Below are 27,463 nucleotides of genomic sequence, written 5' to 3' on the forward strand. Positions count from 1 at the left end.
CACCGAATTACATCTGAAAAACACTTAATTTTTTTTATTTTTAAAGTAACATTAACCCTTTGCCTTTAATAAGTCCTCCCTGCAAAGAAAGAAAGGGTGATGCAAATGCATGACAGACCTGCTTTGGCAACTCGTGTAGAGTCAGTTTCTATAATCACCCGAGTATTTCTACATTGCGGAGACGCACCCCCCCCCCCCCTCCATCTACAGTTAGATTTTTTCACAATATGATTCCATGTATATAATGTGCTGCAGATTGTAGGCGCAAGCTGTGCATAGAAATTATGTAAAGTGTTTGCTACGTAATCATTGCCCATTGTCCGTGAATGTTCCCATGATGTGCTTCCATGGGGGCGCAACTTATCCCATTAGAGGAAGGTAAGGGTGGTGTCAGCAATCTTCACAGCATGGATCCGGTGCCTGGTACTGCAGCGCACTGCAACTCACAGAGCGGTTGTACCCTGCACCGCCACAACTGTATGGCTGGCGCTTTGCCTGGGTATCTAGGTAGATACATTGTACCGAATAACTCAGTGGTTATACTAAATTTTGAATTCCATGCAATTACAAAATTATTCAGATCCAGGGGCTGGTTTGTAAACTGTAGAATGTTTGTTTTTCATAGAGTAATCCTTTAAAGCTGGTTTTCTGAGATTTTTTTTTTTAAACTACTGATATTTTTATATGTAGTAAGTGGGTTTTCATAGCACTCTGATATGGCTTCTACAGCTTTTACAATCTCAGTGATGTGATTGTGTTCTCGTGTGCTCTCCTGTAGTGGCTGACGTCACATCCATCCATCACATGTCCCAGCTTAGTAAACAGACTCCCCCATTGTATGGCGCATCATCGATTATGTGCTATACGGTACATTGGGGCAGGGCTAGGTTTTAGAGCTCAGCGACCATAAACTCAATAAATCCCCCCCCCACCCCCATGTAGAACATGTGATCAATCAGATGCCTTCACTGATTAGAGAAGCAGGCAAGGAGACGTCATGAAGAATGTAGTTTCAGCATACTGCAGGAAATATGGACCTACCCTTCTTCAGGTTTTTAGTAGAAAAGCAAGGGCATGCTCTGGTTAGAAGGTTACCAGTAAGAAAAAAAGTTTTGACAAATATTTGCTCCACTAACTCCACTGTCTAGGACCTTATTCAGAGCCTGCAAGAACCCTTGAAGATAATACTTTATTGATCTGCAGATTCAGCATTTAGTGGGCGTCCCCCCGTGAAACCTTTCTCTCTCCTGTTCTCTTGCCTTAATGCTGTAGCTCAGAGTTTTTCAACCTTCTTTTGGTATAGTCATTCACCCTAATGTTCCTTTCCAGAGGTCTATTTTTAAACCCAAGGCCGCCAGTACCACCATGACATCCCTAGTTCTACTACTACACAGTAGATTTAGAGTTCCTACCAGCTGGGAAGCCACATGGGGGTCCTGAGCCCCACTGGTTGGTACCTTGACAGTTCAAAATGGCAAAGGAAAGAAGAGAAGGCCCTCAAAGGGTGAGTATCTAATAGACAGGTGCCAAGCACTGGGATGGTCATACTCACCTTCTTGAGTTGTGTAAGGTTAGACACAACACTAATGTAAAGCTTTTTGATAGTAGTGCTGCCATTGGTGTCTGGGTCCTCGATGTGTAGGAGGAGAAGAGATTTGAAGGCGAGGACAGTTCTTCAGACCCTCCCAGACAGGGACTTCCCTTGGCACAAAGACATGACCAAAATGTATGAATGATAGGTCTGTTATTGGAACCCCTTGGCACTGTGCTGACGCCAACTGAGCGCCCAAGAACTCCTCAATTCAGGATCCCCATCCAGCACTTGAGAAAGCAGTGTATGAACTCCAAAACGCGTTGTCTGCTTATTAAGAGGTTCCAATAAATAAGCTATCATTCATCCATTCTGGTGGTGTGTTTACACCAAGGGATGTCCCTTTTTTAGGTGGGTCTGAAGAACTACAGTATCCTCCACCAATCGCCTACAAATCTGAGATGACAATGGAAGTTATGATTTCTAGACAAAAATTAACCTTCCCAGATACACGTAATGTGCCGTGTGGGAAGATACCAACTTGCATCACAAGAAGAAGGAAAGGAATAAATGACTGCTGGGTCAGACTACACAGAGCAATTGTTTGTAGTCAGTGTAGTCGGTAACCATGGAGCAACATCTCCAGCAACCTGATGCACATAGGTCTGCATAGGAGCTGTATACCCAAAACAATAGGATATTTTTAGTCTACCGTTAGCAGCATTTGCTCAAAGTCTAGAGAAGTTTGCATTTCAGTAGGAAGTCACATCTGTGGTGAGGAAAGCCAAGACAGATGTTTCAACAATACATGTTATCCAAGAGTGTGGGCGGATAGTTGATCAAAAGCAACTGTCGGAACAAAATCAGAATAGGCCAAAACGCCAACTCAAAGACCAAAAGCAATATAAAAATTCATAATCACAGTGGTGGAGTAATTAACCCAAAACTGATTGAGCAAAAACATGTAATAAGTCTTCATATCTGTGAGCCAGGATTGGGCCCAGTGTCGAGCAGACTAAGAACTTTCATAAGGGACAGCAGGCACAGCATACCGTGCATAAATCATTTTTCAAACTTTGAAATTGTGCCTGGTAGGGTTAATCCTGCTGATTTAAAATGATACCTGTCTTGTGAAAATCCGTTAAGGCATTCCTGAGAAAAAAGACTTGGATTCTTTGTCAATGAGGGCTTCAGTGCAGCAAGGGGCAGGGCCTATCCCCTCTGTTTACCTCAACTTTTTAGGACTGGCCACGCCCATCAGTATACTGAAGCCCTCAAGTGCATAAAGACTAAAGGTCATTTTTCTCGGGAACAACACATCCGATTTTCACAAGACGGGTATCATTTTAATCATCAGAATCAACCCTACCAGGCAGCATCCTTGATTTGGTGAGGTTTGAACCTGCTGAGAGGTGCCCTTTAAAGGGAGCCCCACCTTTGGGTCCCGATTACCAAAGGTACTTTTCACTAGGGGAATTTTTAAAGTTAGCACAGCATGTTGTTTACCTACCCCTTTCTGGAGTGATATTGCAAAATTTTTGCACCTTTAAAAAAAATTCACATTTGATAAATCTAGCCTACTCACCTGGCTAACCACTTTGCGACTTCTTGAAGCCAAACAGCTTTCTGGCACAAATAGAATAAGGAATTCCAAAGCTCCCCACCCCCATCATTTTTAAATATCTCAATATGCCATAGAAATCAGAAATATTAGATAATTTTTTTTAAATCTAAAAACAAAAGTTGGCATTGAGCCATCTGCCGACAGATCAAATAATAGGTACTTTTTAATTTCATTAAATTTTTTATATAATTTTTTTTCTAGAGTTTCTGTGCTGACTATTAGCGTTAAGCGAATCGAAGTGCAAAGAGTGAACTTCAATCCAAATTTTAGGAAAAAATTTGATTTGCCGCAAAGCGATCGATTTTCCTGAAATAGCCTCATCCTTTTGAGCGCGAAGAGCCAGTTTCTGCCATCTAGATTGAAGATCCAGAGCGAAATCCCATGCGAAATCCTTATGACATCACCACGGGCCGCGCAATATTTTGTGCTGGATCTTGACCTACGATGGCGGCAGCCGGCTCTTTGCGATCAAATGGATGAGGAAAGTATGATGTTATTTATAATTTATTTTACAGTTTTTAATATTAATGTCAGATGCCGCGATCAGCAATGAAAGTGGCATCTGAGGGGTACAATGATTGGGGAGCAGCGCAATCTCCGTTCCCGGTCATTGCACCCACTACTTGCCAAAAAAATGTACCGAAGTAATTTGTCACAAAGCTAATTTCTATGTAAAAGTTGTCGAAGCAGTCGAATAAAATTTTCAAAAACTTTGCTCGTCTCTACTGACTATGTGTTTCCATGGTAACAGACTGCAAATAGACTCCGTGTGGTGTAACCTTGAAGTCTTGCAGTCTCAAACTTTCTTCCATATGTCCGTAGGCTAGCCAGAAACATTAGAAGTGAACATCACTGCAGTGTCAGACTACACTGAGTTTGTTTGTTGTCTGTTACCATGGAGACCCACAGACTGCCTGGTAACCTGTAGAAAAAAATACAGTGGGAAATGTATTTATTTATAGGCACTTCTAGAATAAAAAATAATAAAATTAAAAAATCTTCTGCAAAGGTGTAAGGGTTAACGAGTAATAATTAGTCTGGGAGATATCGAGGTATTCCAGCTCTTCGCCTGTCACGCGCGGTCGCGCTATTCCGATAATCATCTGCAGAATCACCTCGTTAGTTAATTCTTAACTGTAGTTTAAACAGGAGAATGGTTCCAAGTAAATTTCCTTTTGATAAGAACATGAATGGCACAAGCGCGATCATCAATTCCATCAAGTGCCTCCGTTTAAGCTACACTTGAAGGAACCGGAGTTTCGCCTGCGGCTTTTGTTTTGGTGATTTCAGGATGATTGGAACTGCAAGCATCAAATAGCGTGGAGGCAGGCGGCATTACACGCGTCGTAGAGGTAATTAAATCCCACTCCTTGTATGGAGATACTTCTCCTAATGAAAGGAGCGGCAATTAATTCCACTTACTTCCAGCTTCTAATATACCTGTTGCAGGTAATTATTTATGTAGTCACATAAAACATATACAAACAAGTTTAATTTGGTCAAAATGGCATGACCATGTGGCCAATGAAGAGAAATAGGGACAAATGTATGTATCTGAGGAAGAGCAGGTGTCGTACACACGGGGTAGGGAAGTGACCACTGAGCTTAACCCGCATCGCTGTCCCTGCCTACTTGCCTCGCAAGTCCTAGTGACAAGGGACAACTGGTCGACAAACCCTCAACTAGGATAAGTGCAGGGAAGGCTGACAAAACACACAACAGAGCAGTCAAACGAGCAGAGTCAAAACCTGGAGAGCAGCAAGGTACTAGAGGAGCAAGCAGAGGATCGTCAGGAGGATTTCAAAGTCAGAACCAGGAGGGAACGACAAGACCAACGGATGTGACGGACGGATGTCTAACACGAGCAGGAGAACAGAAAACCAGGTAAGTAATCGCAGGAAGGACCTCAATAACAGGCAATCTGTGGCCAGCAGATTGCCTGTTTAAATAGGGCGCTGGTGGAGTCATGTGACGTGGCCAGCATCACATGACTCCTGAGTTCTAATATAGCCGAGCGCCGACTGAGCAGCTTGGCACTCAGCCCCATTGCGGTTACCATGGGCACGGGTGACGCCGGGCGCGCTGATGACGCGAGCGCGCCCCAACCGTCCCTGCCTCCGCACAGAGTGCACCGTGATAACAGGCTCCATTATCACAGTGATGTGAGCATGTGGTTGTAGATATGGAGCCAGCGCAATTCAGAGCCTAAAATTTGTTGGGCTGTGTCAACCAGTAAAGCCCCAGCTGCTGGACCTGTCAGTGTGACTGGAAACTGAGCCAGGTTTCTGACTCTGTATCCAGTCCCAGAGCTAGGCGGGGGATTTAAGAGTGCTGATTCCTTGTGTGTAATTGAGTTTGTATAAGGGTTCTATATTGTGTGACTTCCTACTGACTGTTTCGGTGGATTGCTTTCTGGCTTGTTTTTTAGGATTTACTATGTGGCTGCTGTTCTTGCTTGAACAACTCTGCTGGTATTGACCTTGGCTTGTCTCTGGATTAAATGCTCATGTAATGCATTGATCGTGCCTGTTTCGCCTGTTGTTTTCCCCGCTTGCCTGCTCCCCTTTGTTCCTTCCTGGTCATTCTGGAAGGTCTGCCACTAGTGTGCCCACAAAAGCTTTGGTTATAAGTTCCATTCACCCTTGCATTGGGATATGGTGAAGAATATAGGGGTAGCCTTAGCTTCCTAACCTTGAATGGTTTTGGAAGGTTGATAGCAGTTTTGGAGTTCACTGTCTGGTCCAGACACCAAACTTAGTACTCCTTTGCACACTTTTTTTTCTCCAGAGAAGGGGTCCTCCATGGTCTTGGAGGTGGCTCCATTATACATTTCTGCTTTAAATTTGGATCTCTATTCTACATTCGAAATGTATCTGAAGAACAGGTCATGGTCTCAGAGCAATCTCCATCTCGCATCTGGTCCACAGTTGGATCTTTAGTCATCACTAGTGTTGGACGAGCATGCTCAGCCAAACACCAGTTCGGCTCGAGCATCGCTATGCTTGGCACATCGCGGTTTTTGGCCAAACACTGTGTGTGCCCAAGTGCGATGCTCGAGTCTTCTCCCCGCACGTTTGTTGGCTGCTATGCAGCCAATAAACAGACAGGTAAGTACTGACACTCACTGTAATGCCGTAGCCATGACATGTGTTCGGCTCAGTCTTGGTCAGGGAGAGCTGTGCTGAAGAAGGGACAGAGAGTGTAAGGAGTGAAATACTAATATTTTTATTGAAAAAACTTGTTAGAGACCCAAAAGTCCTTTGAAGGACTATAGTTGTATCTGGTAGCAATATATATTTTTAGCGCAACCTGCAGTAAATAGCTTGTAATTGTTTGGCAGCTGCAGACAGCGACATTATCTGCGCGCCATCTTCTGTCTAACGTGTGAGCAGCCTAAAAATATCTGAACATCCAGTGTACTTTTTCCATAGACGGTGTCCGCTGGGGACAGTTACATTATCTGCGCTACATCTCCTGTATAACATTTGCGTATCCGAAATATCAGTGACATTCAGTGTAATTTTTTCATAAACGCTGCGGACAGCAACATTATCTGTGCTACATTTCCTGTTTAACGTGTGCGCATCCTAAAAATATTCGTGACATTCTGTGTACTTTATTTGATCATACATTTACAAAACCTGCGCTACTGTACGTGTGACATACTTGCAAGCATATATACCATTTAATATGCACAAGGCGAGCAGTAAGGGACGGGGAAGTGGCCGTGCTGTTGATGGAGCACGCAGAGGCCGTGGCCCTGGGCGCGGTGAAACTGTGCCTGCTGCCAGAGCACAAGAAACACGCTCATCCACGATACCTAGCTTCATGTCCCAGTTTGCAGGGCAGCGCAGGACACCACTCTCGAAGTCAGACAAGTGCGACCAGATTGGTCTGTTGGATTGCAGCAGATAATGCCTCCAGCCGGTTAAGCACCACCCTGTCTTCCACAAAGTCCAGTCTCAGTAGCCAAGAGTCTGGTAAACAGAATCCTCGCCCTGATCCTCCTTCCTCCCACCATGGAGAGTCTTGGAAAACAGGTGATCCCACACTGGGAAATTCCGAGGAGCTCTTTTCATCGCCATTCCTTGATTTGGCCCTCTTGCCAAGGCCGCTTGAAGAGGGACATGAGGAAATCTTGTGCCCTAATTCCCAAACTCTTGAGCATCCAGTCACAAGAAGATGACTGTGGGGAATTGCAATTAGTGTCTCAAGAGGTTCATTATGAGGATGATACACGGTTGTCAATAACTGAGGTTGTTGCTTGGTTATCCTCCTGACTTGTTTATCTAAGTGAGGAAGTGGAAGAGGAGGTGGTGGACGTTGAAGTCACTGACTCAACCTGGGAAAGTGTCAAGCCGAGCGAGGACAGCAGTACAGAGGGGGAGGGATCCGCAGCACCGCAACAGGCTGGAAGAGGCAGTGGGGTGGCAAAAGGGAGAAGGCGGGCCACACCAAACAGGCCCTCAACTGTTCCCCGGAGCACCCCCTTGTGGCAATCCCCCATGCCAAGGGGTAGGTGTTCCGCAGTCTGGCGCTTTTTTGAGGAAAGTGCGGATGATAAAATAATTATTTGCAACCTGTGCCATACCAAAATGATCAGGGGCATAAACACTAGCAAGCATCACCACCACCAGCATGATCTGCCACATGGCATCAAAGCACCCTAATAGGTGGGCCGAACGCCTGGGTCCACAATCAGTGTCTTCGGGTCAGACCACTGCCTCCTCTTCCCCTGTGTTACATGCTGGCCAATCCCCTGTCCAAGAAACAGGCCCGCCATGCACCTGGACCTTCGCAAGCACCATCAGCTAGCACATCCACTTCTGTGTCCCAGCACATCATACAGATGTTTATACCCCAGACCTTTGAACAAAAGTGCAAATACCCAGCCACCAACCCACAGGCCATAGCACTAAATGTCCCCTTTCCAAATTGCTGGCCCTGGAAATGTTGCCATTTAGGCTTGTAGACACTGAGGCCTTCCGCAACCTGATGGCAGTGGCCTTTCCGCATTACTCTGTCCCCAGCCGCCAATATTTCTCACAGTGCAGTCCCAGCCTTACACCAGCATGTGTCCATTAACCTCACCACCACCAGCATGATCCGCCACATGGCATCAAAGCACCCTAAAAGGTGGGCCGAACGCCTGGGTCCACAACCAGTGTCTGCGGGTCACACCACTACCTCCTCTTCCCCTGTGTTATGTGCTGGCCAATCCCCTGTCCAAGACGCAGGCCCGGATGCCTCCCGCCATGCACCTGTACCTTTGCAAGAACCATCAGCTAGCACATCCACTTCTGTGTCCCAGCGCAGGCCTTTGAATAAAAGCGCAAATACCCAGCCACCCACCCACAGGCCATAGCACAAAATGCGCACCTTTCCAAATTGCTGGCCCCTGGAAATGTTGCCATTTAGGCGTGTGGACACTAAGGCTTTCCACTGATGGCGGCGGTCCCTCGTTACTCAGTCCCCAGCTGCCACTATTTTTCCTGGTGTGCAGTTCCCGCCTTACAACAGCATGTGCCCCAGAACATCACCCCTGCCATAACCAACGCAGTTATTGGGAAGGTCCACTTATTGACTGACATATGGACAAGTGCTTTTGGCCAGGGACGCTACATTTCCCTGACAACACACTGGGTGAACGTTGTGGAGGCCGGTAGCGAGTCGTACCCTGGGATGGCACAGGTGCTACTGACGCCAAGGATTGCGGGCCCTACTTGCATCAGGGTTTCTGCCACCACCTACGTTAGTGGCTGCAACCCCCACTTCTCCTCTTCCACTTCCACCTCTGAATTCTCATCTTGCAGCACCAGTCAGCCATCAGTCAGTAGCTGGAAGCAGTGCAGCACTGCAGTGGGGAATCGACAACAGGCCGTGCTTAAACTGATCTGCTTAGGTGACAAACAGCACACCGCAGCAGAGCTGTGGCAGGGTAAAAGGGAGAAGACTGAGCTGTGGCTCTCGCCACTCAACCTACAGCCAGGCATGGTTGTGTCTGATAATGGCCGTAACTTGGTGGCGGCTTTGGAGCTCAGCAAGCTCACACACATACCATGCCTAGCACACGTGTTCAACCTAGTGGTACAGCAGTTTCTCAAAACCTACCCCAATTTGCCTGAGCTACTGGTGAAGGTGAGCCGAGTGTGTGCCCATTTCTACAAGTCATCGACAGCTTCTGCCAGTCTGGCAACGCTGCAGCAGCGCTTGCAATTGCCAGCTTACCGACTGTTGTGCGACGTGAGCACGCGCTGGACCTCCACGTTCCACATGTTGGCCAGGCTTTGTGAGCAGCGGAGGGCAGTAGTTGAATACCAGCTGCAACATAGGTCGTTGCCTTTCTAGTCAGCTTCCGCTGTTCACAAGCAATGAGTGGGCATTGATGTCTGACCTCTGTGAGGTTTTATGCAACTTTGAGGAATCAACACAGATTGTGAGTAGCGATAACGCTATTATCAGCGTAACCATCCCACTTCTATGTCTACTCAATTGCTCACTGTTCACAATTAAGGCGGACGCTTTGCATGTGGAAGAGGTGGAAATGGGAAAAGACAGTACACAGTTCGTCTTCTCAGCGCAAATTGGATGATGAGGAGCAGGAGACGGTTGCCTCTGCTACAGAGGGTAGTGCCCATGGAAGTTTTATTCCATCTGTTCAGCGTGGATGGGTAGAAGAGGAGGAAGAAGATGTAGAGATTTAGAGTCATCCTCCTGATGAGGACAGCAAAGTCTTCTCTGTTGGGACTCTGGCACACATGGCTGACTTATGTTAGGCTGCCTTTCCCATGACCCTCGCGTTATACGTATTTTGTCCAACACCGATTACTAGTTGATCACCCTTCTCGACCCCCGCTACAAAGAGAACTTCTCATCTCTAATTCCTGTGGTGGAGAGGATGAGCAAAATGGTGCAATACCAGAAGGTACTTGTGGAAAAATTGCTAAAAAAAATTCCAGCTGACAACGCTGGCTGCAGAGTACGTAGTTCCTTGGCCAACCTGAGGAGGGGAGACGAGAGGAACACACAGCAGTTCCAACAGAGGCTGGGCAACACTCTCCAAGGCCTGGGACAGTTTTGACACCCCGCCAGCACCCTCAATCTGATGCGCGGCCTAGTGTCACAAGGAGGAAAACATTTTAGAAGATGTTGAAGGAGTACGTAGCAGACCGTGTCAGCGTCCTCAGTGATCCCTCGCCTTACAACTACTGGGTGTCCAAGCTGGACAAGTGGCACGAACTGGCGCTCTACGCTTTGCAGGTGCTGGCCTGCTCTGCCGCCAGCGATTTGTCAGAGTGTATTTAGTGCTGCTGGGGGCATAACTGATAAGCGCATCCGCCTGTCAACTGAAAATGCTGACCGGTTGACTCTTATAAAAATTAACAAGGCCTGGATTGCCCCTGACTTCTCTACTCTACCAGAGGAAAGCGGCTGAACATAAAGGCACTCTAAATATGGTGTATGGAATACGCTGTATTCCCATGCACCCCTTCCAACACTAAAAAGGTATATGGTTCAATCTCCCTTTTCTCGTCCTCCTCCTACTCCTCCATCATATCAACATGCTTATTAGGCTGCTCTCGCTCCTTATGTTTTAGAGGGTCAGCTCAGCAGCAGGCCATCACCCATAATGTTTTTGAGGGTCACCAGCAGGCCCTCGCCAATAATGTTTTTGAGGGTCACCAGCGTGCCCTCGCCAATAATGTTTTTGAGGGTCACCAGCAGGCCCTCGCCAATAATGTTTTTGGGGGTCACCAGCAGGCCCTCACCTATAATCTTTTAGACTGTCAGCTCAGCAGCAGCCCCTCGCCCCTAATGTTTTAGAGGGTCACCAGCAGGCCATCAATCATAATGTTTCAAGGCCGTGTATAATGCCCTCTTTTATGTGTAATAAAGGGTGTGTTGGAGTGCCGGTTCCTTGTAATTTTTGGCAGCCCTTTCACTTAGTGCATAGGCTTTATGAGTGTAGGAGCCCCACTACCTGAACAATTGTACCACAATGTGAATGAGGCCCTCCTATATGTGATATACAGGTTGTATCGGAGTGCCTCTTCCTTGTAATTTTTGGCAGCACTTGCACTTTATATACAAGTAAATATACAGGAAAGAATGTTTCCTAACAATTTTTCCTCTAAAATCTATTTTATCTTTGGTTTTGTGCGTATTATTGTCAGTCTCTAAAAGTGGTGTACTACTCGGACAACATCGTTCCCAGCAGCGACCTGGGAGTTCAAGATGCATCCAGACATCCTCCCCATGCTGTCCCCGAACCATTTCAGTGGTGTTTCCATCAATTTCTGACCTTTTCCAATGAACCAGACACCCTCCCCTCTTCAGAGCAGGGGGTACCTGGTTTAATGCTCGAGTTCTCCCATTGACTTCCATTGTGCTCAGTAGAGCACCCGAGCATCCCGAGGTGTTCTACTCGAGCACCCGAGCACTTTGGTGCTCGACCAACACTAGTCATCACTAATCAACAATTACAAGACAAAAACAGAAGTATCTAGGGGGCTGAATAGCATAATTAAGTAAAGGTTTAGGGTCTAATTCAATGTTTTTCATTGCATGTGTTTTTTTATTCTGCAAAAGGATTCACCTATGGTTATGGGCCAACTCCATCATCAATGTCTGGTGTAAATTCTGATTTTTATTAATTCTTTATAAGCATATGGGTTTTTAAATATGTGCAATGTGTTTCAGGCCTACAAAATTCTGTAACCATAGAAAGCGTTACCACGATCTCTACATCTCCTCTACATAGCTTAGGCACATCAAACGCCAGTGGAAGTGTTAAGATGATAAAAGACCCAATTTATTCTTTCTTTCTAAACCTATGAATTTAGAAATGTGCACAGTCTGTTTCAGGGCCTATAAATTTCTGTAACTGAAGAACAGGTTATCCATGATCTTAGGGCAGTCTCCTTCATCAACACCTGTCCAAACTTGGATCTTTAGTCCTCAATTATAAAACCGTTACAACTGGATTCATAGAAATTTAAATCTATCTAGAGGGCTGTCTAGCATAGCAATGTAAACATATGGGTTTAAGGATGAATACAACCTATTTCGGGCCTTTTTTGATCTACAGAAGGGACCATGCTTGGCCTCAAGGCAAGCTTCCTAATACCTACCTTGTCTAAATTTGGAAGTTTATTCTTCTTTAAAGTTGAAATGTATGGGTTTCAAGATGGGTGCATACAGGTCATTTTATGGCCTACAATTTCTGTATCTGAAGGACAGGTTCTCAGGGCAGTTATCAGCCACATCTGGTCCTAACCTGGATCTTCAGTCATTACTGATAAAATGTTAAAAACAAATATGGATAAATTGAGACCTACTGAATGGGTGCGGACTTCATCACATTAATTTCAAATTTGATTCTTCATTCATCACAAAGAATGCAAAGTGATGGAGATATATTTAGGGGGAGTAGTGATGGACGAACATTGCAGCGGACCCCATGGACCTTAATGACAGGTGAACCTGAAAAACATTCAGGTCATATTTGCAGCCACCAAATACTTACTAGAATTGCACAAATAGTCCCACAACATGGACAGTGACATACCAGAGGGGGATCAATGGCAAAAATTCCCACAAAAAATATGTATTTTAATCAGGGGCCATTTTTATGCGTCTTAAAGGGAAACTTTCAAAAATGTGCTCTGCTGGAGCCTAGAAAATGTTTATTTTAGGCCACGGGAGTACAGGCCCCAAAAATGATGCATTCATCTGACAGAAAAGAACAAGTGATTATGTGGCTGGAGGTACATTAGGCGGTCACTGGAAAAAAATTTACTTTAGGCCACTGGAATAGAGGCCCCAAAAATTAGGCATTCACCTGACAGAAAAGGCCTTTTATGCCGCTTTATATACATAAGACAAGGACCATTCTTTGTTCTGTGTAGTGGCGGATATGTGTGGGCTGGCATGAGGAAATTCAATTACATGTGGTCGTCACATGTTGAATTCCTCCGAGATCCATGCTTCATTCATTTTTAGAAATGTGAGGTAGTCCACACTGCTGTGCTGAACGTCCTTACGAACAGGACACTGGACGAGGGGCAAGCCAACAGTTCCATGGCAATTTGTGCCAGCTCTGGCCAAAGGTCAAGTCTGCACACCCAGTAGTGCTAGGGGTACCTCGCTTCTCAGAGCGTCCACATCGGCCTCTAACCCGATGTAGTCAGACACCTGTCGGTCTAGGCCTTCCCTGAGGCTGGATCCCGAGTACGGCTGTCGATGGGTTGCATGCAAGAATGATCTCGTATCCGAAGTGACCAACACATCTTCAAACTCGCCCTCTTCGCTGTGGGTAGAAATTCCTCTGCCAGCGCCTGCAACAGCAGAATGCAGCATCTCTCGCAGCAAGGCCTGGAAATGCTGCATTCTGACAGCCCTCTGTGATGCTGGTAACATGTCCGCTATTTTCTGTTTGTACTGGGGGACTAAGTGCGTTGCCACCCAGTACTGGTCCTTGCCCTTTATGCTTTTTATACAGGGGGTCCCTCAAACACTGGTGCATGAAGGCACCCATTTGCACTAAATTGGAAGTGGTGGAGCGCCCTTGCTCCTGCTCATCACCCAGGAGAATGTCGTCCTTGGTCTCCTCCCCCAGCCACGGACAACACCAGGGATCTCCGAAAAGTTTAAAGTCCCCCTAAAAACTTGCTCTTCTTGCTCCTCCTCCTCCTCCTCCCAGCCACCTTCCTCCTCTGACTCCTCTTCAGACTCCTGCTGACTTGTCTCAGATGGAAGTAGCTCCCCCTGGGAATTCATTCAGCATTGTGACATTCCTCATCTTCCAGCTCCTGCTCCTCGACGGCTTGATCAATGACACGACACAATGCATGCTCCAGAAAGAAGGTGTAAGGTATGATGTCACTGATGGTGCCCTAGCTGCGACTGACCAGTTTGATGATCTCATCAATTTGCCGCAGAAGTCTGCATGCATCACGCATGAGCAGCCACTGGCGCGGTGAAAAGAAACCAAGCTCCCCATACAAGGTGGAGTTCCAGAGCATTGGGCTGTCACAAATCAGATGTCTGAAGGGCAGGTGGTGTCGCCGCTGAACGTCAGCAAGGCGAGCCATAGCCTTGTAAGATCTTCTAAAATGGCTAGAGATTTTCCTGGCCTTCCGCAAGATGTCCTGGACCCCGGGGTATTTGGTAAAGAATTGCTGGACGACTAAGTTCAGGATGGGTGCCATGCACCACACGTGTGTCATTTTGCCCTGTTTCAGCATGCTCAGCAGATTGGCACCGTCTTTGTACACCACTTTACCAACTGTCAAATTGAGCGGGGTTAGCCACTGATCGGCCTGTGACCGCAGAGCAGAAAGCGGTGCAGGACCGGTGTGGCTCTTGGCTTCCAGGCACAACAGCTCTAGGATGACCTTATGGGAGAAATATTTCCTTCCTGGGACCTTCCATTGTGGTGTGCCAATGGCCACAAATTTTATAAAGGCCTCCGAGTCCACCAGTTTATATGGCAGTAATTGTCAGGCTAGCAGTTCCGACAAGCCAGCGGTCAGCCGTTGGGCAAGAGGGTTATCCGTCATCATCAACTTTTTACACTCAAACATTTGGGCCATGGAAGCCTGCCTTCTGCCAGATGAACGCGACAACGGCACAATGGAAGGTGGAGTGGAGGACAAATGGGAGGAGAGGGGAGAAGGAGAAGAGGCAGGACGTGGAGCGCCGGGAGTGTGTCTTTGTGGGTTCTGACGGAGTTGCTTCCACTGGGCTCGGTGATGGGAGGCCAGGTGCCTTCTTAAGGCGGTCGTCCCTAGGTGAGTGTTGGACTTACCGCAACTTATGTGTTGACAGCACAGGTTGCAGATGGCAACACTATTGTCAGCAGCTGACACGTAAAAAGCCCATACTGTGGAGCCATGTGCCGGCATCCTCGTAGCGCAAGATGTGACTGTGCATGGTGGATGGCTCGCTCCAGATACATTTTCAGTCTGCTTTTTTCCTCCTGTGCACGGAGTTCTGCCTGCTTCTCCTCCTTCTCCTCCCTATCTGCTGCTCTGTATCTCCCTCTGAACTCCCCTCCTCTTCCTCTCTTGTGGGCTTTTGTGGGCACCCACGTGAGGTCTGGGAATGGATGGGAAAATAATTCCTGACTCGAGTGGAGGGGCTTTGGTGGTGGTGGTGGTGGTGGTGGTGTATTTGAGGGTGCACACAGCAGAGAGTGAGGAGGGTGCAGATGCAGAGGATGAGAGGGTGCAGAAGCGGAAGGCTGAGTGAGCCACTAAACCAACTCTGGTGCGTCCTTTGACGTAATCGCACGCACCTTCCCACTTAGGCTCCGACCTGGTGCACCTTTCCGACCCCTACCACCCCTGCGGAAGGGCCTGCCTCTTCCTCTGCCTGTCATTTTCAAAATGACCCTGTGACAAAGTCTCTAGAGAAGAGCAGTATTTGTGGAAGCAGGTATATCAATCCCCTCAATCAGTATTTTGTGGAAGCAGGTATATAAAAAACCCTTAATCAGTATTTTGTGAAAGCAGGTATATCGCACCCCTCAATCTGTATTTTGTGGAAGTAGGTATATCAAACCCCTTAATCAGTATTTTGTGGAAGCAGGCATATTGTACCCTTAATCATTTTTTTGGGGGGGGCAGCAGGTATATTACACCAGTAGAAATAATTTGTTCCAATAGCGTTTGTCCCTCTGTGTAGCTGTGGTATCGCAGCAGAACCTCACACAACTGCTGCACAATACAAATGCACTATAATATACTTTCTATGTTAGAAAGTATATTATAAGTATATCACACCCTTCATTATATCATACCTATCAATATCACACCTATACCAGTCCTTAAAAGGACTTTTGTCGCCCTATTAGCTAGCGCTTGTTGTCCCTATCAGCCTGTCCCTGCTCCACACAGCAACCTCTCCCTACACTGGCAAAACATAGAATGTAAAATGGCTGCCAGATCAGGTTCTGTTATAGGGTGGGGGTGTGTCCATGTGCTGAATCATCTCAGTTGGCTGTCCTGTCCCACCTGATGGATGTGTCATGGGTCAAAATTTGCAAAAGAATATGGCGCATGCGAACATCGCCATATGTTCTCATGTTCGGCGAATCGCAAACGTGCAAAGTTCGCCACGAAACGACCGCCAGGCGAACTGCAAGGCCATCTCTAAGGGGGAGCTGCCTAGTGTAGTAATGTATAGTGGAACTTCTTGAGAAGACCACTTAAAATGTACAGGGAGTGCAGAATTATTAGGCAAATGAGTATTTTGACCACATCCTCCTCTTTATGCATGTTGTCTTACTCCAAGCTGTATAGGCTCGAAAGCCTACTACCAATTAAGCATATTAGGTGATGTGCATCTCTGTAATGAGAAGGGGTGTGGTCTAATGACATCAACACCCTATATCAGGTGTGCATAATTATTAGGCAACTTCCTTTCCTTTGGCAAAATGGGTCAAAAGAAGGACTTGACAGGCTCAGAAAAGTCAAAAATAGTGAGATATCTTGCAGAGGGATGCAGCACTCTTAAAATTGCAAAGCCTCTGAAGCGTGATCATCGAACAATCAAGCGTTTCATTCAAAAAAGTCAACAGGGTCGCAAGAAGCGTGTGGAAAAACCAAGGCGCAAAATAACTGCCCATGAACTGAGAAAAGTCAAGCGTGCAGCTGCCAAGATGCCACTTGCCACCAGTTTGGCCATATTTCAGAGCTGCAACATCACTGGAGTGCCCAAAAGCACAAGGTGTGCAATACTCAGAGACATGGCCAAGGTAAGAAAGGCTGAAAGACGACCACCACTGAACAAGACACACTAGCTGAAACGTCAAGACTGGGCCAAGAAATATCTCAAGACTGATTTTTCTAAGGTTTTATGGACTGATGAAATGAGAGTGAGTCTTGATGGGCCAGATGGATGGGCCCGTGGCTGGATTGGTAAAGGGCAGAGAGCTCCAGTCCGACTCAGGCGCCAGCAAGGTGGAGGTGGAGTACTGGTTTGGGCTGGTATCATCAAAGATGAGCTTGTGGGGCCTTTTCGTGTTGAGGATGGAGTCAAGCTCAACTCCCAGTCCTACTGCCAGTTTCTGGAAGACACCTTCTTCAAGCAGTGGTACAGGAAGAAGTCTGCATCCTTCAAGAAAAACATGATTTTCATGCAGGACAATGCTCCATCACACGCGTCCAAGTACTCCACAGCGTGGCTGGCAAGAAAGGGTATAAAAGAAGAAAATCTAATGACATGGCCTCCTTGTTCACCTGATCTGAACCCCATTGAGAACCTGTGGTCCATCATCAAATGTGAGATTTACAAGGAGGGAAAACAGTACACCTCCCTGAACAGTGTCTGGGAGGCTGTGGTTGCTGCTGCACGCAATGTTGATGGTGAACAGATCAAAACACTGACAGAATCCATGGATGGCAGGCTTTTGAGTGTCCTTGCAAAGAAAGGTGGCTATATTGGTCACTGATTTGTTTTTGTTTTGTTTTTGAATGTCAGAAATGTATATTTGTGAATGTTGAGATGTTATATTGGTTTCACTGGTAAAAATAAATAATTGAAATGGGTATATATTAGTTTTTTGTTAAGTTGCCTAATAATTATGCACAGTAATAGTCACCTGCACACACAGATATCCCCCTAAAATAGCTAAAACTAAAAACTACTTCCAAAAATATTCAGCTTTGATATTAATGAGTTTTTTGGGTTCATTGAGAACATGGTTGTTCAATAATAAAATTAATCCTCAAAAATACAACTTGCCTAATAATTCTGCACTCCCTGTAATTGGTCTTCTAGGGAGATAGGCTTCTCAAACGAGGTGACTAGCGTGCCTAATGTATGGTGGTATTGAAAATATGTCACATGAAACCAGTCAGGGTAAGGGGATGGTCCTCTTCAAAAGACTACCTCTTTGAGAACATCTATATAAGTATGCATTTAGATATGGATGAATTGTGAGGGCAAATGAAAGAACAGTTCATCCTCATCTTAGGACAGGCTCTATCATAAATGTCTAGTCCAGACTTGGATTCTGAGTGTCATACTGTATCATAAACCTGGATTGGGTATACCGTACATGAAATTACACTAGTCTCAAACTTAACAAATGTACTTTAATAGATTAGCAGATGGGTAAGACGCATTTCAAGTCTCAGATATTTTTGTCTCTGAAGAGCAAATCATTCTGGAGCCCAGGAATGCAAAACTGTCTACAGACTTGCTTTTAAGGGTAAGATGAGGACATTACCATATTTACAAAGTTTAAGGTCTTCAGAATAGTACCTCCACTTCTCTAACTACAGATTTCGGCATTCTTTTGTGATGTACACAACATAAGTTCATAACTGATATCGTTTAGAATCAAATTTCCCAGTCACAGTCATGTATTAAATTAAAAACAGTGCCTGGTTCTGCTGCTTAGCCTTACTCATGAGTTTGATTGGGTTGCAATACCAGACACAGCCACTAGACCGGTGTGGTGCTGTTTTCAGAGTAAAAGCAGATCCTTTGTTTAATCTCCTACATCTAATGGTCTGATCCATCTGATCCAAACCTGATTGTGTGAAATAGCAAGTATTTACCGGTAGGTATTTCCTACCCCCATCATAACAAACCCTCTTCGGAGACTGATGTTCTGATAATAAATTTTTGGACATCCATCTAATCTAGAGGGGAATCTTCAAAGGACATCTTTGCAGCCACTGAGAGAGCATACATACTTCATGCAGATGTTTCTCTGGTCGACTGAAGACCATGGCCCCATAGCTAACCACCGAGCAGACCCATCCTATATGGGGCCATGTCCTTTGAAGATTCCCCTCTAGATTATTATCAGCTCCTTGGTAGTCTAAGGAAGGAAAACTGTGCCTGCATGGTTTAATGTAATTGATGGCATCCCTGGTGGTCTAGATCAGAGAAGGGGATACTGCCAGAATCCCAGGTGGTCAAGGGTGGTAGGGTTATTGATGGTATCCCTTGTGGTCTAGATCAGAGGAGAAATTACTGCCAGATTCCCAGGTGGTCAAGGGTGGTAGGGTTATTGATGGCATCCCTGGTAGTCTAGATCAGAGAAGGGGATACTGCCAGAATACCTGGTGGTCACGGGTAGTATAGGTGGTCACTATCTGATGCCTGTTGTCCAGTGGTTTACTTGCCCTCTCCAGGCTCTTGCATTGTATGAATCTTACAGCACATATTGTATATGGTAACTTTTGCGGTGTTGCTGGTCCTTTTACAACCTCTCCAGTAGGATCTGACTTAACAGTTTAATTGACTCTACTTCTAGCAGCCCAGTGTGGTTGGCACAATGCCCTGTAATGGTACAGTCTATTTTACACAGCTTAAAAATAACACTTTGGAGGAAAAAAACTGATTAAAAGCACTAGCATCTATTGTGCCTGTGGAATATATGCCCACATTATTTCACGACAGGAAGGAAAGCTATTTTAAGGAAAATTACCAATGTATTAATAACTTATTAAATGATACTAATTAAATAACACATGGTAAGAAATTTCTGCCCACCTCTAACTGTGAACATGCACTGGGCAGCAGGGGAACCAATCCAATTCTTCTGTTCTAATCTAGAAATAATAGTCATATTATTTTGACCACCGTGTGCAGCCTGGACAGCAGCTAGATGGGCTGGGTGTGACTCCATAAGGTCCTGGTAGGTTGTCACAGGTATCTGAAGCCATGCTGACAACATTGCATCCAACAGCTCCTGGAGGGGCGTGGAGGAGGATCCATAGAGAGAACATCATGATCTAGGTGGTCCTACAGATGCTTAAGTGGGTTCAAGTCCAGGGAATTAGGGTGCCAGGTTAGTACTTGGAAGTCTTGGTCATGCTCTTCCAACCAATGTCTGACCTTTCTCATCCGCCCCATGAAAGAAAATCAGCATGTATGGGTGTACATGAAAGGATGGATACATACCCAAATTGGTGGAGAGTACCTGAAAACATCCCGCAGACCATAACGCAGCCACCACCAACTTCTGTTCTTCCAGCAATGGTTGCAGGGTCTTTTTTCTCTGATGTTTCTCACCTGACACGCCGATGTCCATCCCAATGAAGCAGAAAACCTGACTCATTGGAGAAGACATCCTTTTACCAATCAGCTGAGGGAACAATTCTAATACTGCCACAGAAAATGGAAACCTTTTCTTCTGATGCTCTTCGATAGCATAGGAGAAGTGACCATCCGTGTGCTCCGAAGCCCCATACGAAGTAGGGTTCTCTGAGCTGTTGTGTTAGACACATGTCTGGTAGCCCCTGGTTCATGTTGGTGGTGAGTTGCTCCACTGTAACATGTCCATCTGCCCTCATGCAGGAGGACTAAAAGATTTTATTGTTGGGGTCCCCTCAACAGTATAATACAGTGACACTGTAGAAAACGGATGAATCGGCTGCAGGGCCTTGTCTGAGAAAGAATTTGCTGGGGTACGGGGACCCTGTTCAAAAATTTGCTGTGGGGCCCAGTCTTTTTTAGTTACACCACTGCCTCCTGACATCACTGCTCTCATGAACCTTAGGCTAGGGTTTAACAGTGACCAAGGTCATCCACAAGAGGTGGTGAATTTGTAAAATATCCAGCCTCTCTGTTATCAAAACCCTCACATCTTATGACTAAGGCCCACGAACGTATTGACTCAGTGCCGGCATTGTGGACCGTAAACAGTTGGTCCACAATATATGGGCACTGGCTGTGTACACTTAGTGGCGCGGATGTGGACCCATTGACTTGAATTGGTCCGCAATTCACCAGATTTCACTAAAGATAGAACTTCACGGATCGGAAGCACCACAAAGCGCTTCCTTGGGCTTTCTGATCCGTGCCTCAGCACCACAAAAGATAGAAGAACATGTACCTGTATGTTGCGGATCGCTGACCCATTCAAGTCAACGAGTCCGCATCTGCAAACGGAGTGCACAAGGCCCACAGCACGGGCACGAGGCCCACAGGCACGTCTGCATGAGCCCTTAGGTGCACCCCAATGTCAAAGTTTTCATATGGTAAAAAAAAAGTCTCAAGCAACCAATTCAAAATACATGTGGTCACATGATGCAAAATACACAATAGTGATCTAAAAAGGTGCAAAATATGACATGAAACAAGATGGGAGAGGAATTAGAATAGATCAAATGTTAGAGTGGAGATAAAATGCCGCAGGGCTGTGATTCATTCTAAATCTGCAGGTACCCTACAAATCACAAGCCGCCTTCGAAACAGTACAATCATTTTAAATGAATAATAGGTTTTATTTTTGCAGATTTTTTTTTTTAAAACTTTATTACACATTATTTTAAAAATATTTGTCCTGCTCCCAGCTGCTATGGTAACCCATGTAAATCCATCATTGGTTGTCAGAGGCTCCTGGCTCCTTGTGTGCATTGAGGCTCTTGGAACCTCTACTGAATTTAGTTTCAACCATAAATTGTCAACTCTCTTAGTTTTCTTTCATTTTTTTTTTGTTAAAAGGGTTGTCAAAAATCTGTCTAAGAGTAGGCAATGGTATACAGTGCTGCCCATAATTATTCATACCCCTGGCAAATTTTGACTTGAAGATACTTTTATTCAACTAGCAAGTAATAAGGCACACAAAAAGCTTGCTTGGCCTTTGCAAAAGCTCCTCTGGACAAAGAAGAAGACTTCTGGTCTTCTGTGTTATGGTCAGATGAAACAAAAATTGAATTGTTTGGTCACAATGATGTTTCCTTCATTCGGTGTAAAAAAGAAGCCTTCAACCCAAAGAGCACCATCCCCAACATCAAACATGGTGGTGGGAACCTGAATGCTTTGGGGGTGTTTTTCAGCCAATGGACCAGGGAACCTAATCCCAGTAAACGGCACCATGAAAAAAGAGCAATACATGAGGATTCTCAACGACAACATCAGGCCGTCTGCAGAGAAACTTGGCCTTGGGCACCAGTGGACATTTCAGCATGACAATGACCCAAAACACTCAGCAAAAGTGGTGAAGAAATGGTTAGCAGACAACAGCATTAACGTTTTGGAGTGTCCAAGCCAGAGTCCAGACTTGAGAATCTGTGGAGGGAGCTAAAGATCAGGGTGACGGCAAGAAGACCCTCCAACCTGAAAGATTTGGAGCTCATTGCAAAAGATGGATGGGCAAAAATACCTGTGGAGACCTGCAAAAAGCTGGTCTGCAATTATAGGAAGCGTCTGATTGCTGTAATAGCCAATAAAGGCTTTTCTATTGATTATTGAGAAGGGTAGGAATAATTTTGGACTGGACACTTTTTGCTCAAATGTAAATAAAAGCTGAGAAATGTTTTTTTTCCCCACAATAATGCCTCTTGTACATAGTCTATTATCTTTTGGGAGACACATGTCATTTCCTGTCAAAAAATTACTTGCTGGTTGAATAAAAGTAACTAAGTCAAAATTTGCCAGGGGTATGAATAGTTATGGGACAGCACTTGTAAGTAAAGAACCAATTTATACCCTCCTATTCAATCCCCTGACAACCGAGACTTGCCCATCCCTTCCCTATTGCTGCAGCCAAAAAACCCTAGAACCCCCTACAGTTTCCCCTCTGTCCTGTTAGCTATATAATTATTCATTTTTTTTTTTATAATTTTTTTGTTGATATGTGGAGATTTATTTTGTTTTTATTTTTTATATTTTATAATGTAAAAAAAGGGGGGAAAGGTCTGTTTTCCATGTTTTTTAGGTGCAAAAAATTGTTACGTTTTAAAAAATGATCCCCTTTTACAGTAGTTATGATATCGGGGGTAGACAGTTCAGTCACCTGGGGGTGGGCTGGAAACTGCATTGGTGACTTAAAAATATATATATATGTATTTTTATATTGCCTTTTATCTTTCTATTTTTTATTTTATTTACTTTTTCAATAGCACAACGTGCAACTATTATTTTTTATTTTTTTTGGAACTATTAAGGGTAGCCCACAAAAAAGTACCCCGCCTCCAATATATCCAAATCGAGCTGCCTAGTAGTAAATCAGTATTACTTGCCCATAGTAGCCAATCAGAGCTCAGCTTTAAGTTCCTACAGGGCTCTGAAAAAAATGAAAGCTGCGCTCTGATTGGTTACTATGGACAAGTAAGACAGACTGTTAGTCAGTTTGATTTGGGGATATTGGATGCGGGCTACTTTTTCATGGGCCAACCTTGTATAATCATTTTCATATAGGGGATATCTAGTTTATAGAAGCCAGGGGCATGCGGTGTAGTCTAGTGGTGGAGGTTTTTTTTTTTTTTTTTTTTTAATTTTGCCTTTATTTTAAAATATTTTTTATTTCACACTTTGACCCTCAGGCCACATGCACGCAAACGTATTTTCTGTTCGTGTCTGTTCCATTATTTTCGCGGACCGTATGCGGAACCATTCATTTCAATGGGTCCTCCAAAAAACTGAAGGTACTCCATGTGCAAAAAAATAGAACCTGTCCTATCATTGCGGACAAGGATAGTAGTGTTCTATTAGGGGCCAGCTTTTCCGTTCCGCAAAATATGGAATGCAAATTGACGTCCTCCATATTTTTTGCGGACCGCAAAATACATAAGGTCGTGTGCATGAGGCCTCAAAGGGTCATACAGGACCTCTGGTGGAGATTTTAAGATTATAGTTTTTTCTTATGGCAGACTTTTCTCTGTACAGGAGAAATACCGCCTGTGGAGTCTCACAGTAGAAGTGTTCTGGGTCAGCTAAGACCCAACAGCTCTTGCACATGCCCAACCCCCAGAGATCACATGATTGCTAGGGTCAGAGCGCAAGCACTCATTGAGTTCTGTGTGTACAGTGATGGAGAAGGCAGGGACTATAAAAAATCATCACTACCTTCTCTAGGAGCCTTTCCCAAGACAGGGACCATTTAATTAGCAGGATCAACCCTACCAGGCACTGCTTTAATAGGGTGGATCCTGCTGTCCAGTGGTTTTTAACCTGCCTAGATGCTGTGGTCAACAGCGACAGATGGAGGAAGCCAATGGTTCACCATGGCAGCAAGGAGCCTGACACAGCCCCACAGGTCCGTCATTGATACCTGTCTATTGGGTAGTCTCCTGGTGGGATGAAAAAGTGAAATTATCATTATTGCCCCAAAAAAATAGATGCCATGAAAATTTATAGCGCATTTGTTGTGTTTTCTACCCCCCCAGCCCCAAAATAATTTAAAAAATTAAACAAATGATGTGTACCCCAAAACTGTACCAATAACAAAAAATGCAAAAAATCCTGTCTGCAATTTTAGTTGTGGACATTGTTGGATATCTACATAAGCCCACTAGGGGGGGTTAGTGAGCTCCCATGTATCATGAGGTGTGCCTAGGAGGAAGAGCCTGATAGGCCTACAAGGGATGAAGGAGATTTAGTAACAGTCCGAGTGAAGTTACCAGAGATCCAAACGACCTTTCCTGTTGGGAGAAGTACCTGGGTGGCTGCAATACCAGAGCTTGAGCTTGGAGGTAACAAAAAAGGTCCTATAGAAAAAAAGGTGACCATAATAAAATGGGTGGCAGATGTCCTTACTGTGTGGCTGAGCTGTGGAGGGCTTAACCCTGAGCCAGAAAAGGTCTGTTGTTGCCAAAGCTGCAGGAGCACCGGAAAGAAAATGCCCCACAGATCCTCACAGATGACCAAAAATGGTCTGAGTGCAAAATGGTCTTCTAGAGGGGTAGTCCTTTCAAAAATGAGGGTCAATACTCCTAGGATATAAGGAAAATGAAAAGACAAACCTGATCTTGATCAACGGTGATCTTATCAAGGAGGAGGTTTTCTTGAGGTTACCCTGTAGATGGTTTGGAACGTGCACTGGCTTGGTCACATTGTGTCCTTAGGGAGCAGACCCTGTTGTTTCTATATTTCTACATGCTGAAGATGCTTCAGCCATTAGTGACTATGCAGTGATAGAACTGGAAATATCCTTAATGCAGACCTATAAGTGAGTCAAGGAATTGGCAGAAATCCGTAGCAAAGCAGGGAACCATTCCAAGCTGCTGCAATGAATAGCTTTGTCCTCAAACAATTCTCACAAATGCATTACTGAGTAGCTTGCAGATGCATGGACTGGCGCATAACTGACCTATCTAACCCACCTTTTTGAGCCTCACCGCAAACTAAATGCATAGTCCAAACAAAGACCATATGTTGGAAATTGATTGAGCAGATGCCCATAATGGTTTTCAAGTTCCTTGCCAAAGGGTGTGGACCTGGCATGGACTCCTGGGTCGCTGGGCAGTGTCGGGCTGCATTGCACCCTCTGGGCTTATATTCTGCTGTGCAGCAGTAAAAGCCATTCATCTCTCCTTGAAGGCAGCTCTGCCTCCTGCCAAATCTGACCCCTCGCTTCTGCTTCCTCCACTCTCTTACATGTCAGCAGGAGTTTGAACCAGCTTTGTGTTAGTGAGTAGACCCAAATTAATCTATGCGTGAAGTCTTGGAAATAATAAAGAGCTCAGAAGACATTGATATAATTTAATTGCTGCTTGGAAGGAAAGTTCCACCTTTGTAGTCACCAAAGGTTTGGGGACACCCTCGAAATTAGTAGATTTTCTAGAGGCCCAGTGCAGCTTTGCTAGCATTAGCAGTAGAAAGGGTCATACAGAAGAAGTCAGTGACTTCCATTGTTATCATTACAATGAATTAAGATGCTGTAAAGTCCTGAGGATGGGGCCTCTGAGGGCTTCCACCCAGGAGTGCCTACAAACTTTTGGTAGGGCGCAACACTCATTCTGGAGGTGCAAACTGCCTATCTGAAAGTGTTCATCAATATAAAAACCTGTATGACCCGATTAATAGAGGCATCTGGTCCTACAACCTGTTGCCCATGAAAAAATCAACTTATGAACAAGAAGATTACTCCAACCGTTCTTCCTGACAGCAGCTGGAACAGCATCTGTCTCTCTATCCATATGTCTATCTATATATTTATCTAGCCATCTCATATCTATCTAATAAAAAAAACTATGTATCTGTCTAGCAGATGAGGAGAGTATTAGGAGGTTCTGCAGCAGCTGTGGTATGTATTATCAGGTTCTGCAGCAGCTGAGGTGTGCAGTATGAGGTTCTGCAGCAGCTGAGGTGTGTATTAGGAGGTACTGCAGCAGCTAACATTCGTATTAGGAGGCTCTGCAGCAGCTGAGGTGTGTATTAGGAGGTTCTGCAGCAGCTGAGGTGTGTATTATTAAGTTCTGCAGCAGCTGAGGTGTGTATTATAAGGTTCTGCAGCAGCTGAGGTGTGTATTAGGAGGTTCCACAGCAGCTGAGGTGTGTATTAGGAGGTTCTGCAGCAGCCGAGGTGTGTATTAGGAGGTACTGCAGCAGCTAACATTTGTATTAGGAGGTTCTGCAGCAGCTGAGGTGTGTATTAGGAGGTTCTGCAGCAGCTGAGGTGTGTATTATTAAGTTCTGCAGCAGCTGAGGTGTGTATTATAAGGTTCTGCAGCAGCTGAGGTGTGTATTAGGAGGTTCTACAGCAGCTGAGGTGTGTATTAGGAGGTTCTACAGCAGCTGAGGTGTGTATTAGGAGGTTCTACAGCAGCTGAGGTGTGTATTAGGAGGTTCTGCAGCAGCTGAGGTGTGTATTATAAGGTTCTACAGCAGCTGAGGTGTGTATTATGAGGTTCTGCAGCAGCTGAGGTCTGTATTATGAGGTTCTGCAGCAGCTGAGGTGTGTATTATGAGGTTCTGCAGCAGCTGAGGTGTGTATTTGGAGGTTCTGCAGCAGCTGAGGTGTGTATTTGGAGGTTCTGCAGCAGCTGGTGTGTATTAGGAGGTTCTGCAGCAGCTGAGGTGTGCAGTATGAGGTTCTGCAGCAGCTGAGCTGTCTTAATCTCACATACGTTTCTATACATCTCTCTGTTTAGCGTACCATTGTTTGCGGCCCCCGTCCTGCTGGACGGAAACACAGCTGATCCTATGCCTGACCTCAGTGAGTCTTGACCTCCTGCACCAATCTAGCAGATGCAGAAGTCAGGTCTCAGTCAGTGACCTGGAGGAGAAGACAGCTCCTGCCCTTGGTACATGGCACTCAATGAGCGCTGTGCAGTGAATAGAGGAAGTGGCTGTGCAATGCATCATGCGGCGACTGCGACCGAACACTCGCAAAAAATCCAGTCGATGAATTTTAGGTCGCATGTCTGCTTTGGCTCCATTGACTTTAATTTAAGTCACACACGACGTGCCTCACCTGCGACTTGGCTGTAGCCGAGCCCTATCTGGGACTCCTTTGGTTGCCTTAGTTACAGTGGGAAACATGAAAAATACTTAAAAATAAGTTTTTGATGAACTCTTGATGGACATATTGTGTGCCAAAAATAAATTAAAAAAAGGAA

General features: G+C 45.2%; 1 protein-coding gene across 3 annotated transcripts in view; it reads left to right on the forward strand.

Moving 5' to 3' along the window:
* CADM3 (cell adhesion molecule 3) overlaps positions 1–27,463 on the forward strand; it is a 412,410-nt gene that overhangs the window by 77,882 nt on the left and 307,065 nt on the right. Inside the window, exon 1 of one of the 3 annotated variants that reach the window (XM_044272031.1) lies at positions 4,387–4,507. The exons of 1 other annotated variant lie outside the window; for it this stretch is intronic. The gene's annotated coding sequence lies outside the window, so the exon portion shown is untranslated. Of the gene's footprint in view, positions 1–4,386; positions 4,508–4,922; positions 5,040–27,463 lie in introns of those variants that run through there. One more of the 3 variants, XM_044272034.1, reaches the window with a different exon arrangement.

Source organism: Bufo gargarizans, chromosome 11 (genome assembly GCF_014858855.1).
Source record: "Bufo gargarizans isolate SCDJY-AF-19 chromosome 11, ASM1485885v1, whole genome shotgun sequence".
In the NCBI taxonomy this organism is placed as follows: Eukaryota; Metazoa; Chordata; class Amphibia; order Anura; family Bufonidae; genus Bufo; species Bufo gargarizans.